The 15858-nt window shown below is 44.2% G+C and overlaps 1 long non-coding RNA gene across 1 annotated transcript; it reads left to right on the top strand.

Annotated features, from left to right (window-relative positions):
- Positions 1-633: 633 nt before the first annotated feature.
- On the top strand, positions 634-14761 carry LOC144162799 (uncharacterized). The gene is made up of 5 exons (XR_013320770.1): positions 634-908; positions 7929-8071; positions 8155-8240; positions 10612-10722; positions 14478-14761. It is a non-coding gene; the product is annotated as an uncharacterized LOC144162799 (long non-coding RNA).
- The last annotated feature ends 1097 nt before the right edge of the window (positions 14762-15858 follow it).

Below are 15858 nucleotides of genomic sequence, written 5' to 3'. Positions count from 1 at the left end.
TTCACTTTGACTCAGTGGGTTTACTTTGGCATTCGTCATTTGATTTTGGCGCGCAAGAAAGCTTCGGGTTTCTGCCATCACCTTGGTTAGGGGCAGTGGATTTTACTTTTTATTGTTACTTAGAAGTTTAATCCTCAATTGAATAAAAAGCACCCGCTGCTCCAGGAAAATGCAGTCAGAGAGGGAGGAATCCATGGGATAAATTATACTGAACAATTCTGATCATTTCCTGTGGCGGACTAGTGCGTATGAATGTTTATTTACACTTCCAGATCAATGTCCTACATTTATACGCAAAGGGCATCCTGGTTTTTAACAGCATATGCAGTAACATTTGCTTTTACTAGATACTAGTTTTCATGGAGTGAAGTATTGCGCCCAGTAAAACCTGTTGAATGTTCCCCGCTCTAGTTTGTCGTGCAAAAATAGACTTGGAGTGTTCATCTGTTGACGTTGCCATTTGTCACAAGCTTTGGCAACACTAGCCAGCTATAAAGAGCGCCGTCGCCTTAAAATTGACTTGTTTGTCAAGTGTCACCGTATGCCGGACCATTGGTGTTATTTTAAAGTCGCAAAATGACCTCGATACTCATATTTGATTTCCTTTCCACAACAAATTAAAGACAAAATTTTCTAAAGGCACGCTACTCGACATACGTAGCTCTGCCCTGCAAGAAGCTCGTGCGATGTTGCTTGCCTACAGGTGCATACTGGGCCATCTCGCAAACTGACATTCATAAAAACTCAATATAAGTCGCTGGCTTTGGGCAAAAGCACAAGTAATTAATATGCAGCTGGGAAAGTGTTTAATACTGGTATTCTCTGTGCGCATGACGTTGTGCAATGAGAAACCCGAGAAACCACCGAAACTACTTCCAGATTTTTTCCCTGTGCCTGACCTGAGACAGGTAAGTTTTCACCGCTGTTTCTATTTAAGGTCATTTTCATACGTTACGGGTTTGATAAAGTTACTCTACCTTACGTAGTTCGCAGCATATCAGTTTGATGTTTTCAATTTTAGATAACGTTTTAACCTTTGTAGACGGGCCTTTAGTTTTAACGTCCATAAGTGTCCAAGTTTTTGGTTTCCTTTTGCTTGAGTATAAATGTGGCACCTTCTTGTTTTTAGTATACGTCATATCTTATCAGCATATACTGGGTCACTCAGCTCCGTTTCTGGAAGGCTCGAGGCCGTTTCTTTGGCACTTCGTGGTACTGCATGACCCCCTCATTGTTATTTGCCAGGAAGGAGGCAATTAGGTATGAAGAGGATAATCCTGTGGCACTTGCATCGGCAAGTCAGGATGCGATATCATAGTGACGTAATAAACATAAGTTTATGAAGGTTTATCTCAGAATATGCGCCTTGTGAAGGTACGATGACATATATTTTCATGCATAATAATGGTTATGCTTTAGTGAAACGTGAACTTGGAAGGGAGGGAACATTTATCAGCTGGTTTATTTGCTTATTATAAAAAAAAGAACAGATTTTTATGACCTCAAGATTTCTGCATTGTAACTCAAAAATTATATTCTGGAAGCCGATTGCCCTGCCTCGTCATCGGGCAACATCTTAGAACACAGCTGTTGAATTCACCGGCTATGCGTTGATTTCACCATCTAAGCGCTGAAATATGGAGGAGAAAGCAAGAGTATCAGTAATGGTTTTATAGGCAGTGTAGAGTGTACAGATGAGGCTTAGAAATAGGGCCTCGATAAACATGATCCAATTCATCGTGTAGTATTCACTCACTTCCAGACGCACCGTGACAACATTTCGCGCATACTGCAACAAATTGTTGCTTTATAGGACAAGCCGGGAATAAAAATAATTGTAAACGGAATGTCATTTTGAAGTTACCATTTATTTATTTGCAACCTGATTGTCTCCTTACGAAACCCCCACTGACATCTTGCGATACTGGCCGCTAAAACAAAGCATAACGTAATCGCTCCTTTTTTATTTCACCGTTACCCTGTCTGCTATTTCGGGGTAGCGGAGTTGTTCCCTTAACTCATAATAAAACAGGCTGTTAATAACTTAAGCAAGGTGGTAGTGCTTAAGTAAATCGCATTTTATAAACAAAACAGACACAGCCCCGCGATCTTGCCTTCCGAAAATTGCCTCACGTGCACCAATGATTATGCTTAGAAACCATGGGTTTAAATTTCCGGCCGTATATAGCCTGGTGTTATATAACAGCGCGACATTACCGCTCAGAGTCAAACAGTCGGCCAAGAATACTCTCTCGCACGTGATATCAAAACGGTAACATTCAGAACGCTGTGGTCGCTCATTGTTATCGCCGTAGATGCCGCAGTTTGGCCTTATAGAGACTTTTGCAAAGGGCACCAAAATGTTTTGCGTCTTCTGGTCGAGCTGTTGTTCAGTGGAATAATAAAATTGCACAACGGCGAAACTTCCATCCACGGAAAATTCCTTCGTGGCCTCCGGAAAAGGAGAAAACGAAGTTTGTTAATGTGAACTTCGACCTAATGGCGTGAGAAGAAACAATCATATTTTTCCTTTTTCTTTGCGTGTCTGGATCGTTATTTGGGCCATCACATGTTGGCGTTCAGAGCATTCGAATATATCATGGGCATACCCTAAACTCTTTACCTGCCTATAAATACCACACTAGTACACTTTCGTGTTCAGTACCGTTTTCTTTTCTCAAATCGCATGTAGCGTTCACCGAAGCAGTCTACTGTAAAACATTTTTAATCAATGGCACACTAACTGCTCTGCATAAAGTTAGGCCATATTAAGTATGTAGCCTCACCGATAAAGTGAATCATAGTTCTCTTCGCTCGCCTTGTGTGAAACGACGCTACGTTTCTTTTCCCAACCCCATTCACAAAATACCTCGCCTCACCCAGGAAAATATTCGTACCCATCATCTAAGGCTGTGTCGTCACGCAGCCTTGCTTTCATGCCGCGTCAGTAAATTACACGCATGAAGGTAAGTATATTATTTTAGCCTAATGAACCGTCTCGTCAACAAAAGAATACTAATGAAGGTGATCACTGAAGCCGGCGTAAAGGCGTATTTATTAGGGTGAAAGCCTGTTTTGGTCTCATGATATGTTTACCTCGAATTATCCCGGCGTCGGGCGTACTGACCCAAAATCCAAATAATTCCAGGAAGGCCCGAGAAGAACCATGCATACCAGGAATGTATAAGAGATGATTTATTACTACCAATGATACGAATTGAGTACTTGGTGAATTGAAGAGCTGCCTTGTGTAAGAGATGATTAAGGATTGTCAAACGAAAATTCATCAGAATATCCGAGAATTATCGACTAACGCGTAGCATTGTTATGCCGCTTGTCTCGAGTGCTGTGCTCAACAGCCAAATTTCTTGTTATTTTTAAATCCTGTCCTACCAATCTCCATTTATGCTATTATAAAGACTAAAAGTGGAGAATTCGCGAAATCTGAAATACTGGGTAAATGCAGGGCGGTATACAGTTTGCCAATGTCCGCCCTTTTGAAATATTTCCTCTATTTTCTAGTTCTTCAGAATTTCGTCCGAAAAAGTATCTCCATTTACGTTATCATCACGCTTACATGTGAAACTCGCGAAATTCACATTATTGTATAAATGCAGGGCGTTACACGGATCGGCAAATCCCGTACGTAATTCTTTCATAATTTTCTTGTTTATTTTCATTTTTCAAAATTTCGTACGACCAATTACCTCAATTACGCTATTTTGACGATTACAGGTGAAACTGTCGTGAAATTCGCATCATTGTTGACATTCAAGGCGTTACACAGTTCGTTATTTTCAGTCATTTTTTGTATTTTACTTTTTTTTTCAAAATAGTGCGAGTAGTTATCACCATTTACGCTATTACAGTGATTACAGGTGGAATTCCTGCGATATTGGCAATTTTGGGCTAATGCAGGGCATTACACGGTCCTGGCTGTGGGGGTATGCGGCAAAGAATTCTACGCAATAAAATTCAATAATTAGGGCATTTAATATTTAGCGTACATTTTACGATGTAATTAGCGATGATAAATATTGAATAATTAGCCGCAGTGCATTGTGGCTCTGTGAGGCAGCATTGTGCGCGACTACACGCAACGCACTCAATCCTGCTATACTCCGTACGCAGGTTGGTACACGGCTTACTTCCCTTCTGTAATGGTGGAAATATTGGCCGTACTCACTGCTTCCGTTAAGTTGCTCATGCAACTTTTTATGTGGTGACTAACGCTCCCCCAGCCGAATTCACCTTGTTATACGTACAGTTCGAGGTAACAGAGCTGTGACTATGCCGAACATTCAATAACCATCAGAACCTCCACCGGCGCCGCGGCTTTGCAGATTGAGAGGGAGGCATGGCTTCAATTATACCTGCACATTTATAATTGTTTGTGACTTATGTAAGTTTACGTAAAAAAAAAGATTTTGTGTGTTTCCTTTCGGAGCGTGTGTGCGCGCTTCTCATTCTGTTGTTTGTCACGTGACTTTTTGCACAGCCGCTCAGTCGCCATTGACGTCATCTCTGCTAGCCCGCTCATGGCTTGATTTTGATTCTTAGAAGGTTATTTTAACGGTACTGCCTCATAAAGTGGCATATTAGTATTCTGTAGACCTTTTAGAGGAACTTGGGTTTTCTGTTCATCCCCTCTTTATATAAGTAAGGTAGGGTATTGCGCGATTAAGGTGTATTGGGATGGAGAAGGATGAATTAGCATGAGTGAAGGTGAAAAAAAAAAAGAATAATCTATAATAAGACGGGCTAAAAGAGGGTAATAAGGGTTAGAAACGGAAAAATAGCGTGGCTTCGGTGTCAGCGTATTGGAGTCTATAAAAAGCACGCGTCGCAATAGCACGGCACTCTTTTTCCTTTAAAGCTCGTCAGAAGATTTACAAGACTCGAACAACTTTTCAATCTTGGAGCTCTTTAGTTACTTGCAGTGTTGGGTGAAGAGCGGCATGATTGCAATATGGCAGCATTTGTTGAACCTTATGCAATCTCCAGGTATATTGTCGATGACAGTAATCTTAGTTGCCACAGTCTTGGAGTCTGTGACGATCGTCTGCACGTCCGTGTGCGGGAGGGCGAGAGCGACGGCCACCTCTTCTGCTTGGCTGGCGTCTGTCGTCCGTACCAACGCGCTGGTCACCAGCTTGTGGATGGTCATGACGGCGGCCAGTGCTTTGCTGCTGTGCTGGAGAAGTGAGACATCTGTGTAGAGAACCACGGGGTCTGCTTCCAGCTGTCGGGCGAGTGCCTGTGCCCGCGCTGCACGCCTCTCGTCGTTCCTGCCTGCCTGCATGTTGCTTGGCATAGGCCTGGTCTTGACTGCTTCCCTCCACGCCGGAGATAGAGGGTGCTTCGGTGTCTGTAGTTCGATGGGCCAACCAATCTTACGGAGGACTGCTCGGCCGTGCTCAGTCTGGCTCAGTCGCACTATCTGGTTAGACCGATGAGCCTGTATGAGCTCGTCTACAGTATTGCGTACCCCCATGTCCAGGAGCTTCTGCGTAGAAAAGTACTGGGTTAGGCACATAGCCGTCTTGGTGGCTTTCCTTACGATCGTGTCTAGCGTGTTCCTGTTCGCCTTCGTTAGCTGGAGATACGGGGCCGAGTAGGTGATGCGAGACACGATGAACGCCCGGACCAGGCGGGAGACGTCGTCTCATTAAGGTTCTCTGTTCCGTTTCGCAACACGTCCGATCATTCTGATGACCTGTTCGGAGTCCGTCTTGATCTTAGCGATGGCCCCTCCCGCCTTGCCGTCTCGTTGTAACACGAGACGGAGGATGCGTTGCGGCTGCGTGGGCTTGATGTCTACGCCATCGATGGTGACGACCACGTTCAGCTTGGGTTCGTTCTTGCGTCTTCTGGACTGCACGATGAGCAGCCCCGACTTCTGAGGTGCGCAGCACAACCGCAGGTCTTGGCGTATTCGTTCACCATCGTTGCTGCCCTCTGCCAGACCTCCTCCGCCCAGGCTTCGGAACCCACGCGATTCGTCCACACTGTGATGTCATCGGCGTAGAACGCGTGGTCCACGCCGTCGATCTGTTTGAGTATATTTGGCAGCGGGAGGAGGGCCAGGTTGAATAGAAGGGGCGACAGGACAGAACCCTGTGGGGTCCCGCAGTCTCCCAGTTCTACAGAGTCCGACTTCTCTCCTCCAATCTGTATGACCACCATGCGCTTGCTCAGGAAATCCTTGACGTAGCCACATCCCGCCTTGTTGAGGTTACTGAGAATGCTCGCGTGGGACACGTTGTCAAATGCCCCTTCAAGCCGAGGGCCAGTATCCCGCGCGGCGAACTCCGAGTGGCTTTCTTGATCACGAGGTCCTGCAGCTGCACCAGGACATCGCACATTCCGAGGTGCTGCCGAAAGCCGTACATCGTTTCGGGCATTTGGTTGGTCTGTTCTAGGCAGGTTTGGAGTTTACGGAGTGCCATGCACTACATTCCCTTCCTCACGCACGACGTGAGGGAGATGGAGCGCATGTTCTCGATCGTGAGTGCTTAGCCCGGCTTGGGGATGGCATAAATAGGCCTTTGTTAATTTACTAATGTGCAATGCCGCAAGCAAACACATGCCTTATACATCTTGGCAAAGCCCGGTACCTTGTCGCGTGGATCAGAGCAATGGTTTTGTGTGATTGGGCTCAACTTTGTCACGTTTGGCAGCATTAACGCGATACATCATGGTAAGGCGGAAAATCTCGAATCTCTCCCGTGACAACGGAACTTAATTGAGATCTATAAGTTTCGTCAGTCTTCTAAGAACAGTAGTAATGTTGGATTGTTGTCCGGTCATTGGAAGAGATAAATTGTGTTTTCCCAGCTTTTTCCCAGTAGAATTGTGGCTATACACATCTAAGGTACTCGTAACCTGCGGGGAGCCATGTACTGAATGTGTACGTAATAATTGTAACTGCCTGGTGTCTGTAACAAGTTCCCCAAATATCTTCTCGAATACTGTGTTCTTCTCCAGTGATAAAACACCCGATTCGGTCGAGGGGGACTCCTCAATTTCATCGCAATGCTTCAAACGCGGAGCAGCAGCGTATAATGATCCCAAAAAATCTATCAGTTTGTGAGACGGCCGCTGCCCGGAGGCATTCTGTCGTGTCTGTGAATTGCATGAATCTCAATCTATTACACAGTTGGGCGTGCGTTGCATGTTTTGTGTTGTTTTTCTAGCACATTTCTATCCCACTGTCACCATACACGTGACCCTCTGCCTATTTTAAGTGCAGAGCACTTTATGGGCTCGCCACATTCCCGTTATTTAGCGCAAAGAAAACTGCAGGCACAGTTCAGTCGAAATCTGTGTATGTAACCGGCAGCTCCCGTGTTTCTTTAGTTAGGAACGCTCGTTGGGTTGCTTTTTAGAATAGTAAGAGAAAAAAAGCGGCCCCGCAAGAAAGAAATGGCTGGCTCGAAATGACTCAGAAAGGCCCCAGCCGCGGAAGAAAAAAATGACGCGTTCGAAATGTCGCAAAAAGGCTACGGCCGCCCAAGAAAAAAATGGCGCGCTCGGGATGACGGAAAGCAGCTCCAGCATACGCAATATAAAGCAAGCGCGATAAGAACAGAACTCCCGCTGGCGCAGTTTCAGGCAGGGGTGTGTGGGTGCTGCGAAGGCGGGAAATTAGAAATGCAGCAGTGAGCGGATAAGGGCGCTGCAGCCCATTATGGAGAATCGCTGCTCTGCACTTCCGATAGCTTTCACATTTAGTAGAACGGGTTTAAGTTTTGCTCTTCCCCTTCTCTCACACAGGTTAGCAGGCCAGAAGCTGTAAAATCGGGTTGACCTCTAGGTGTTTCTTTTTTTCAATAAAACTACCGTCTCCCTAATTATATCTCATTCTTTCTCACTCCATATATCTCTTTTTATGGCATATTTAATGAAATACTTCTCTTCTTTTTCAGCTTTATAATACCACGAAACCGATTTGGACGGTTATTGGGCAATACAATGAATCTGAGTTCCCGAAGCACGACTGCAAATATGACGAGGCATTGTACGAAACTTATGGCGAGGTTGTTTACGTAAGAACCCAACATGTAAATGGGTGAGAAGTTTGAGAATCAATCACAAAGCAATAGCGCTGTTATTCTAATATTAATGAAATGTATGCTTCTTTTTTTCCGCCAGACGACCAGTAACGAAGAACCTCAAAGGAGTATTTATTGATCTTGAATGGCGGTACGAACCAACAGTAATGCAGGTTCATAATTCAAGTACGTAAGCATGATCTACGTTTACGATCGAGTTGGAACCGCGCAAATCCCTGGGCTGCTATAATGAGAACCGCACAAACGGGGCTTACGATCGACACAATTTATTGGCTTAGGAACCGCATGAGTAATAGATTTCTTGGTGCGCGTTTAAGAAAATTCGGTGCTTTTCCACTCTTTGAAGAAGGATTACAAGGGAAGCTGGGTGAAGACGAAGGAGCGCACGGAAAACAAAATCATGTTTTTCTGTAATTCGCGATTTGTCATACTTCCTACCTAATTAGCAGAATTAAACTTGCCAGTACTCGACCTTTAATCTAACGGACAAAAGTGCGGCTGTCGTTGCCTTCCCGCGTCGTAGGCTCCTTACTGCCTACGTAACCCAGAAACCCAAGCTTCGCGACCAATAGGGACGTGAGGACGCACGTGTCTGTGAGATGACCCATTTGAAATCTTCAAGCAGATTTAGGGCATGTTATCGTTAATGGAACGAAGCATGGCTGCTGCTGCATGCCAGCCGCTCAACCTCCTCTTTGTACCTCCCGAGCTCGAGCACGCACATTAGGATACCGGTGATGTCCTAGTGGTTAACAGCGAAAGGCACCGGCGAGAATCTCGCTTCGAAGCCCTTTAAGCTGGACAGTAAAAAAACTAACAAAAACGACACACCGGGAGCCCTGGGAATCAAACACAAAACTAACGTTTTAGTCTGACAATTTTCTGGTCCTCACCGATTTATCCGCGCATCCTATATGAGAAGAGCGAGGAACGTACGTCTTCGCTGTCAGAAGAACGTTTTGCGGTCGTCAGCTCACCTAAAAATAGCGATTGCACAACATTAGTCAGTGGGCGGCTGGGCAAAGGAAAGTGAGGTAAAGGAGTGGTCTTCAAATCTTCCTTGAAAGAAAAGAAAGGAAAGAAACGATGGGAACTGCGTGAAGAGAATTAGTGTTTTCGGGACTCATATTTATTGCTTTACATACGTAATTATACAGCCAAGTGCCGAAGCCCACACACCACCCTTTAAATCCGTCAACAGATCCCGTTGTCAGCATTTGTGTGCATGCAAAAATTGCGCACGCTGAATGTCTTAACTCGTTTGCGACAAACGTGCCCAATATGTTGTCCATCCCGGTTAACTCAAGCTGTTGAGCGTCTCACATATTCAGTGAGTAAAAGTGTACCCGCAGATGGCAAGTTAATGTAGAGTTCAAAGCGTGTACGCTGAATCACTGCGGAAATGTCTTCGTAATTGTGGCGAACGCCCGCTTGACATTCGAATTTCACGTTCTTACTACATACGAACAACACCGAGAAGTTTCCATGACCCCCAATTCCGTTGGGGCCAAGAGATTTACTGTGGCAGATCATAATATTTTTCCCTGCTCCGTGCGAGTACCCATAACAAATAAACTGGTGCGACACCCACTAATCATAATTCCTACTTGCCGGATATCTTGCTCTTTCTGATTCCAGAAACGTCATGTCTGCATGCAAGTTTCTAGTAAAAAAGTGCAGTAACATTCATTACCACAAAACATTACCCTTGGTGGTATTATAAGTGATCCTTTCTTTGTCAGAGCAAAATAGAAAGTAACGAGAACCAACGCAGTCGCATTACCTGAAGGATTTTTATTTTCTGGGTCTGATTGCGACATTCGTTCTGAGAACATGTAAACAGGTGGATTTCCCCTAAGAACTTCAGATTACAAATATTGATGCATAAGACAAGACATGCGGTGTAACTGAAAAGTTTGTACGTTTTTGAGCCTTACCAATACTGCTGTGAATTACTTCGTTCAACTTCTAAAGCAGTTAAGAACTTGTAATGCACCACTTTGAGAAATGGTATAACCGGTGAACAACATGGCAAAAATTTGGCGGGGGTCTGGCATTCCTCTTTCAACCATAATTCTGAGTAACCTAATCTAGAAGTCACCTTTCTTCATCATCGTGTATATATGTGTGGCTGGAGTTCTTGGGTAAAGACTTGGCCGGGTGAGCCTTGCCTTTGCTGAGCTTGCATTTAAAGTTGGGGCCTTTTTGTAGGGAATGAAGCTTGTCAGATGTCAGAAAATACGTGTTTTTATGATCATGTATTGTAAATTAGGCGGCAACGTATAGCTGCCATACATCTACCTGTGTATGCTCCGCTAATATTTGATGACGCCACCAACTGAGAAAACGATGTTTGCTTCTGAATTCCACAACGGAAAGTGTGCGGAAATTCCACGCATTTTCTAGCTTAAGCTGTCGGCCTCTTGAAGCAAAATAACACGTTGTGAATTTTCGTTCGATGAAAAGAAACTGTCACAAAGTTCTAACGAGGCTGCACTTCACAGACGTTTTCCTGAAGCTTATTGTATTTTTCCAGTTAACAACGACGCGCACACTGAAAAAATTGTATATGCAGATGAAAAGAAAAAATGTGGCATAGTAGTGACATCTACAAGACTAATACCCCAAGGGCAGAAATATTTTCACAGTAAGTACACGTGTATTCTTCCAAACAATATTTTTATTTAAGTGTTCTTGTGCGGTAGTGTGCTTTGCGAAGATGTGCTCCTGCAGTGGTTGGAGATGGTTTCTTCCTTCGTGGCAAATAGTGAGAACCTGAAAAAGGAGCCTTCGGAAAGGATGGGGGACAGCAAGCAGAGATAAAAAAATAACAAAAAAAGGAAGACGGCGAAGACAGCAACACGTCGACTTAGGCTCGACAATTTTTCCGACCTCCTGAATTGTCATATCTTTCTGCAGTGGTTAGATAAGACCGTTTTTCAACCCCTGATCACTCTCCGATCCATTGATAAGGTATGTGCCCTGCAGGAAACAACCACTACTACGACAGACAATCAGGACCTATTCTGCTAACCGGACAAGTCAATAAGGTTCAGGTTTATTCTGTAATCCAGGTAACAGGCTTATGTTGCGTTTTGAGCTACTGCTTCGAGTGCTCCGCTCGTCGGCTTCCGTTGCGCAGGGATAGAAACTTGGGCTTTTGAAGCTAACTCCCTTTGTTTGAGTTCCGGCAGTTATTTTATTTTTTCCGAGTTATTTCATTATTTAACCAGGTCTGGTAGGTCAATTCTCCGCATTCTTTATATAAATAACTGTGAATTGGTATCTTTTAGCCTGCTTTAGATGAATAAGGATCAACTATGCCGGGGTAGGGTCCACATAATAAGCCTGAACATTACCCTGTGGTGTGGTCCGCAGAATGATGCTGCACTTTGTGCTGTGTTCATTATCATCGTCCACTGGTTCACATATTACGCATCCCCTACGACAACCACCGCAACAGCGATGACAACAATGAGAAGAACGACAATGACGACGACGACGACACAGCAGACCACTCACAAGAGAAAGAAAATCTCCCGTTATCTTTAATCGTTATTGTTTCCCTGGGTGCTGGGGGGTCCTAGGCTATTGCCACAGAGATGTCGTGATCGCCTTTCACTCCGTTGTTGCAGCGACAGGCCGGATGCTCTGCTAGACAGCTATATCTTCATTCGCAATTTTTTTTCCTGACTATCCTGTTCTATCCAAAGACTTGCTTTTCCTTCTCTCAATATTTTTTTCGTACTTCACATTTTTTTTCTCTCTCTCTCTCTCTCTCTCTAAATTAAACCGGGTCACAGGCTAATCATTACAGGTAGCTTCTTGGGATATATTGGGATTCTTTCTTAGAGATATTTGAGTTTATTTTTGTTCATACAGTACAAATTCCTTGCTCTCTGAGACACTGGCGATAACCGTCTACTACCTGTTTTACTTAGGTGACTCAACAATGGTGCCATAGTTAGTTACAAGGGTCGAGCCACTTTGGTGTAATGGCAACAGTTGCAAGCACACCTTGCGTTGGTCTGCCAAGCATTCAACCGCCGACCGGTTGCTGAGATAACTTCATGGCGCAGGCGTGGCGCTGGCAGAATTAACGCAATTTTGCTTTTGTCTCGGGCGTTCTATTATTGTCTGTCACCCTTTCCTTAGGAGGGTGCACTGTCAAGCAGGTGTGGAGTTTGTACTCGAGCGAGGAGACAACCCCACCAAACCTACAGGGCACCGGTGACGAGGGGGTGGCCGTCCTATGGTCGGCTTTCGCCGACAAGAGCAGAGAGAAGGAGCGAAAGCCTCGGACGAAAACAACAACCAAGAGTGACATATCTGAATAGGCAATGTACTGTAGAATCACGAGGACATAAATCATTAACGAGAGTTAACTAAAACGCTACTACAAATCTGAGAGTAGAACGTTTCAGATTTATTCAATCAAATAGCTTTTACAACAACGGTTACAGAGTAGAATAGTTAAAAAGAAAACAATTCGATGCATATACAAGGAACAAAAATCCCACAATATTGAGCGACCGGGCCAGATCATCCACCGTTGTCAAATGCTATTCGGCTACCTATGAAGCGTTGCTTCGGTGTAGGCCTTATCTTCCTATGAGGATCACGGGGATTCATGACCCCAAAGCACACCAGAATATTCCGAGACGCTGGTCGCCGATGACGATGCACGTCCGGGCAGAAGTCATCCTTACATCACGACATTAGAACGCCATTGGTTGCCTGTGTGCGGTCACCACTTTTATATCCACGCTAACGGGGCCAAAAAGAACAAAACACAAAGTGCCTAGCGCTGTTGACTGGCATATTCCCCTTCTCGAAGCGGTTGGATGCTGTTAACATTATGCGGCTAAGGCTTCGCTAAAAAAAGGTCGTTAACATCTATCATATAGCAAAGATTCTGGACGCTTCTAGGAAGTTAAGCGCAGCTAGAGCTGACGAAAGCATGGCTAACTTAAGGTTATGACAGAGGAAAAAACAAAATTAAGGAGGATGACAAAGCCAAACAGAGGGATAAAACTGAACCAAAAAAATTAAAGTGCATTACACGAAATAAATCAATTAAAGTGAATGAAAATAAATTAGGAATGAAATTAAGATGAAAGGGGCTACTGGGAATTGCAAGAAAAGAAAGTGAACTTAGAGGAAGTAAGTGATAGAGAGGGAACAACAGAGTGAAATAAGGTATACCAAAGGAAATTACGAGGAGTAAGAGGAAGTAGTGTGCAATAAAGTTGGCGACTTGGGAAATTCGGGAAATCAAAAAACCAAAATAGCACAAAAAAAAAGGAATTATGGGAATCAATGTTATTAAAAATTTAGGATGAATGGCTAAACGATTGAAGTGGATGGCTCGGTGATATAAGGGAAGGACTTAGCAAATTATTCGGAGGGGTAAGTTTATTGTTTCAATTGATTAGGTCAACTATTTCTCTGGCAGTTAATTACGTAGGTAATTAGGGGAGCTCATTCAAATGTCAAAATGTGCGCGAGAGAGCAAATTTGTCTGGACGCCTCTGCGAGCGTTGCAGGCAAAGAGGAAGAAGCGTAGGTCTGCGCAGGACTTGCGCAAGGAAACCAGACGACGTCAAACCAGTTGAATGATGTGTCGGACTGTCGTGAAACGCGAGTGAGGCTCCTGCTGTGCAGTCGTCTCGACATTAGACACCGTTTAATTTTTTTTCAGGAATGAATAAAGCCCTCGTGTGGGTTTTCTTGTGTTAATAAATTCTAATATAATTTATTCCGTTTCCACTCTGATTTTTGGCTTTCCCTCTTCATTTTAGGATCAATTTTAGCAGTTTAGCTGCAACAACTTGTCTCTATTGGTTAACGGTCACGGTTTTACCATAAAAGCCAGAAATCTTACCGGAATTCAAACTTATCGGCAATCATGCATCAGGTAATCCGCGAAATTGCCATTTGATATTCAGCAGAGGTAACTACAACGACTTTCAGTGCCCGCGCCAAATTTGAAAAATTGTATGTACAAGATTTCAATACACGTGCTTTGCTTAGCTTATCAACCGCCATTAACAAACAGTAATTATCTATGCTCTACTTCTAGTTCACTGTGGAAGAATACACAGCGTAAAGAAGGGCGCCTTGAAAATTATGGATTAAAACCAGGCAGTGTTTTACCAAACCCATATCATTATCCCGACGGGACAATTTAATCCATTAACCGCTGCTCAGTGTGGTATATGTACTTGAGGCTATTTCACGTATGAACATGTTCACAATAAATCTTGAAAGGATGAACGACTGCACACTAAATGAAACGAATGAGCAGCCACATTGTGTATTCCTGCTGCTCTAATACATGAATATCTAATGAATCGCAATCAGCGTGCTATTAACGGTAGTGATATATTTCTCTTTTTACAGATAGACAATATCCATACAGTGCCTGTGAACTGCGTTTAAGAGGAAACAACAAAGGGCCTATAGACACAAACAACTGCTTGAATGCTTTTCACAAAATTTGTGTTCGTGGTCCGCAAGAACAAGTCTTCAATGACAGGATTTGCGCAACTTGAAATCGTTTCAGTTTACGAACTAATTGATTCACGCAACGAAGCGACAGCTATGGTTACGCTACTGAAAGCGAAACCATTGAAATTACGTATTATTTTCAAACGAAATAATAAACAATAATTGTTCTGTGTTTCTAGTCCTTTATCCATGAATATAGTTTGCAAGTGTTGATAAAATTTATGGCTTTAAGAATTAGAGCTCCCGTGTGTTAAGAGAATATCCATTGAAATAAATTGTACGTACGATGTAAGTTCAGTCAGTATATATTATTGTTTTGAGTCGAGGAGCTGGTGTCAGAAAATCCCCTCAATTGGATGCCGCTTTGTGCGCGAAGCTTAGGATCAGTTCCTTTCAGAAACTGAGTGCAGCACAGTAGAGGCTACCTTGTTATCAATAGTCTTCTCACTTAACTCACCACGAAGAGGGCCTTGAAACGACATTTCCGCCTCCCCTCTTGGCAAATGGAACATGAAGGCCCGAGCGCATATCTTCACTTTACTTCAGCATAAGTTAGCTGCCCTCTGTGGGTGGACTGTTTAAAACGCAGCCTCTGCAGGGCTGCACGCAGCTTCTGAAATGAACTATAGATGTGCATCCATGCACTTCATGTGTTCGGTGGTCAGAGAGGACGGGCTGGTCAGCAGCTCCACACGCTGCTCAGAGGAAGTGTTGGAATATGAGGTAAGGAATGGGGATTTTCGTCACAACCTTACGAGAAGGCAAAAGGTGCCTGGTTTGGGCACATTTTATATGGAGTGGGAAAGATTTTTGGGTTCGCATTACGGGATTAGACCGTCACTGGAGGGCTGCCCATTATTTTAAACCACCTGGGCAACATAAACGTCGCTGTTACCTCAACATCCCGGTGTTTTAGCTTTTCCCCTCCATCAACTTAGAGCGGCCAGAACTGAACCTGTGTCCTTAAGCTGACAGCACAACGGCTTAGCCATGGTTACAGTGTCATAAAATATGGGCAGCGTGTCGGCTGCGCCGCAGACCAATGGTGAGGCGAGGCCGCCGCAGCGTTGCCTTCCACCTGGTGCACCCAGGGGGCGCTACACGCACTAGAAGTGCCTAACGGCTCTACGTTTCGGACGCACAGCGCGCTTAGCCAGTGTCCTGTGGTCGTCCCCGTGTGCAGTTCTGGTCATGGAAAAAGGAAAGCTTCATGCGTTCTTGTGTGGTGCGCTGCTTTTTCTTCTGTTCTTGCTGCCCATAAAGCCCATAAAAG

This window comes from Haemaphysalis longicornis, unplaced genomic scaffold (genome assembly GCF_048455015.1).
Source record: "Haemaphysalis longicornis isolate Haplotype H1 unplaced genomic scaffold, Haemaphysalis longicornis Haplotype H1 scaffold_12, whole genome shotgun sequence".
Lineage (NCBI taxonomy): Eukaryota > Metazoa > Arthropoda > Arachnida > Ixodida > Ixodidae > Haemaphysalis > Haemaphysalis longicornis.
The sequence above is the reverse complement of the archived record's forward strand: the minus strand, read 5'-3'. Positions and strand labels throughout refer to the sequence as shown.